This window comes from Rana temporaria, chromosome 4, assembly GCF_905171775.1.
Source record: "Rana temporaria chromosome 4, aRanTem1.1, whole genome shotgun sequence".
Classification (NCBI taxonomy): domain Eukaryota; kingdom Metazoa; phylum Chordata; class Amphibia; order Anura; family Ranidae; genus Rana; species Rana temporaria.
Window position 1 is genome coordinate 343,682,975 of NC_053492.1, and position 3,316 is coordinate 343,686,290.

The window sequence follows — 3,316 nt, forward strand, 5'->3', positions numbered from 1 at the left end:
AGAGCACATGCAAAAGGCTCAGGATGCCCAAAGAAGGGTATATAACCGATCGGCTAAAGTGAGACAGTTCCAAGTAGGAGACAGAGTAGCTGTCCTAATACCCACAGTGGAGATCAAGTTCTTGGCCAAGTGGCAAGGTCCGTTTGAAGTAGTGGAGAAAGTGGGTGAGGTAAACTATAAGGTACACCAACCAGGAAAAAGAAAACCCTACCAAATTTATCACGTAAATTTGTTGAAGCTCTGGACAGACAGAGAACCTGTGTCTGCAGTGGTGGCAGTACAGTCAGGGGATCATGTAGGGATCGACCTGGTGCAGGTTGCGGCTACCCTATCTAGGCCCCAAACCCAGCAAGTAAAAGAGTTTCTGAAAAGAAATAGGGACATGTTTTTAGGGTTGCCGGGGCTCACGGACCTCATCGAGCATGATATTGTGACCGAGCCCAAGGTGAAAATCCGGCTTAAACCCTACCGTATCCCAGAAGCTCATAGAGTGGACGTGTCTGGAGAGGTTAAAAGGATGCTCGAACTTGGGGTCATCGAAGAGTCGCAGAGCGAGTGGTCCAGTCCGATCGTGTTGGTGCCCAAACCCAATGGTACTCTCCGCTTCTGCAATGACTTTAGAAAACTCAACAAGGTCTCCAAGTTCGATGCATACCCCATGCCACGGGTAGATGAGCTGATTGAGAGGTTGGGTCTTGCCAGGTACATCACCACGCTGGACCTCACAAAAGGTTACTGGCAGATTCCCCTGACCAAGGAGGCCAGGGAGAAAACAGCTTTCTCTACCCCAGAGGGTCACTTCCAGTATCAGAGAATGCCGTTTGGTCTACACTCCGCCCCCGCCACATTCCAAAGGGCCATGGACAAAACTTTGCGTCCACACCAACGGTATGCCTCCGTTTACCTAGATGACAGTCATTTTCAGCACGGATTGGGATTCCCATCTTCCCCGGGTACAGGCAGTGGTAGACTCCTTGAGAAGGTCAGGGTTCACCATCAATATGGAGAAGTGTGCAGTTGGGGTGGAGGAAGCCAAATATCTAGGATACATTGTAGGTAGAGGGCTAGTGAAGCCCCAAATGAGCAAGGTAGAGGCCATACAGGGCTGGCCCTGCCCCCTAACAAAGAAACAGGTCAGAGCGTTTTTAGGCCTAGTTGGATACTATAGGAGGTTTTTTCCCAACTTCGCCCCGCTGACTGACCTCATCAAAGGCCGAAAGTCGGTCATGATCAAATGGAATGCCGAGGCTGAAAAAGCTTTTCAAATGCTTAAGACAGCACTATGCCAGGATCCGGTGCTTGTAGCGCCGGATTTTTTGAAGGATTTTATAGTGCAGACAGATGCCTTAAGTGAAGGGCTGGGAGCAGTTCTGTCTCAAGAAATCAACGGAGAGGAGCACCCAATAGTTTTTCTTAGTAGGAAACCGACGCCAGCTGAGAAAAACTATGCGGTGGTGGAAGGCGAATGTCTTGCCATCAAGTGGGCTTTGGACTCCCTACGGTATTTTCTCCTAGGTAGGAGGTTTCGCTTAATATCAGACCATGCTCCTCTTACGTGGATGAGACACACCAATGCCAGGGTAACAAGGTGGTTTCTGTCTCTGCAAGAGTTCAACTTCATGGTAGAGCACAGAGATGCCCTCTCCCGAGTCCACTGTATGATGGCGAGTGGTGCCTCCAACACCTCCGCGTTGAAGCAGAGGGGGGGGGGGGATATGTACAGGATGCCAGGGTTGGGTCCTGGATGGACGCTATGTTGCGCCAGTTTTTGGAGTCTGGTCCCTTTAACGCAGTGGTGTAGGATTCAGGAGAGCCTCCCCTTCTGACCCCTGGCTTTCAGGCGCACAGGGGGTTAAGAACTCCAAGGAAATCAGTTTAAAGGACAGGAAGTGCTGATAGAGGGTGTGGAGGAGTATGGGAGTGAACCTGTCTGCAGAGGCTGTGCACTGCTGAGAAGGACTGGAATACTTGCCAAACTGTATGTTCCTTTGTTTTCTTTTTTTGCTGTGCTGAAGGAAAACAGACTTTTCCGTTTATGCTGGAGACAAGCAGGACTTTTGTTTTGATGATTTTCCCTGTGTGCTGAAGAAAGGTGGTTTTGTTTGGGTTGATCACAAATAAAAACCCTTTTTGTTCACTACTACGGTTTAAGCACTTAATCTCGCAGAGCTAAAGAACCCCCAAAGTTCACAAATTGTACAGTATATAATGTATTCAAGTAAAATTGTTTACATGCGTAAAGTAAAATTGTTACATACATGGATAACACCAACAATTGCCAATTTAAACGATACATAAACAGTAAATATTAGTACACAAGTATAATAGTGGACAGAGTACACAGGCATTGTACTACCCGACTAGCCTAGTTTCGCAAGATCCAGCTCGCTCTTTAGGGGTGTGTAACACTGTACCTAGGATGAAAAAGTATATATGTTTGGCAATATGGCACAGTATTAGTTGTAAAGGCACAGGGTAGGAGGGGTTGTTGGTCCCCATACTCGCCACTGAGCTTGACCATGGCTACAGATGTGCAGCCCCAAGACGGCAGCAGCAGGTGCCTCACCGGGGAGCTGAGGGGGCGGAGTCAGGAAGGGACCCCTCCAGAGGCCAAATGGAGAGCAGGCATGGCATAGGTATAGTGATGTATCCATAGAGACCTCATTGGTCCATAAAAAAAGTAGGCTGTTGATCAGACATCTAAAGTAGTAAAAGTAGAAATCAATATTAGCATAGAATTATGTCTGAATGAAAGGCCTGGGCCAAAAATGGTAGCGAGATGGTTAGAAGCATGAGATATCAGAGGGATACTAGCAGATGACAGGAAAGAAGAGAGGTGAACTGTGAGTGTGTGTGTGGTGATGTGTCGCTAGAAACCTTTGTTAATCCATACAGACTATAAGCTTTAAATGTTTGTCAGGTATCTGAAATAGTAAAGTAAAATTAATGAGTATTAGCATAAGGATGTATATATCTCAGTAAAGGGCCTGGGTCCAGGATGGTGGGGACCTGGAGATGATAGGATAACAAAAGGGTAATAGCAAGTGATAAGATGAGAAAGAGAGAGAGAGGAAGAGAGGAAAAAGGGGTGAACTTAGTTAGTGTGGAGGAATCTATGATATCAAAAGTAAGACAAACCAAGAGATAATAAAAATAATAGTTCTCAAGGAATGAGCTGTGTGTAAGAAATGCAAGTGTGCCTGAATATAATGAGGTGGATATAGCAAGTACCTAAGTATGGTGAATATCCCAAGTATAAAAGTAAGACACAGCAGGCAATCTCCACAGCTGTGTGTGTCCTCAATGAAGAGTGAAA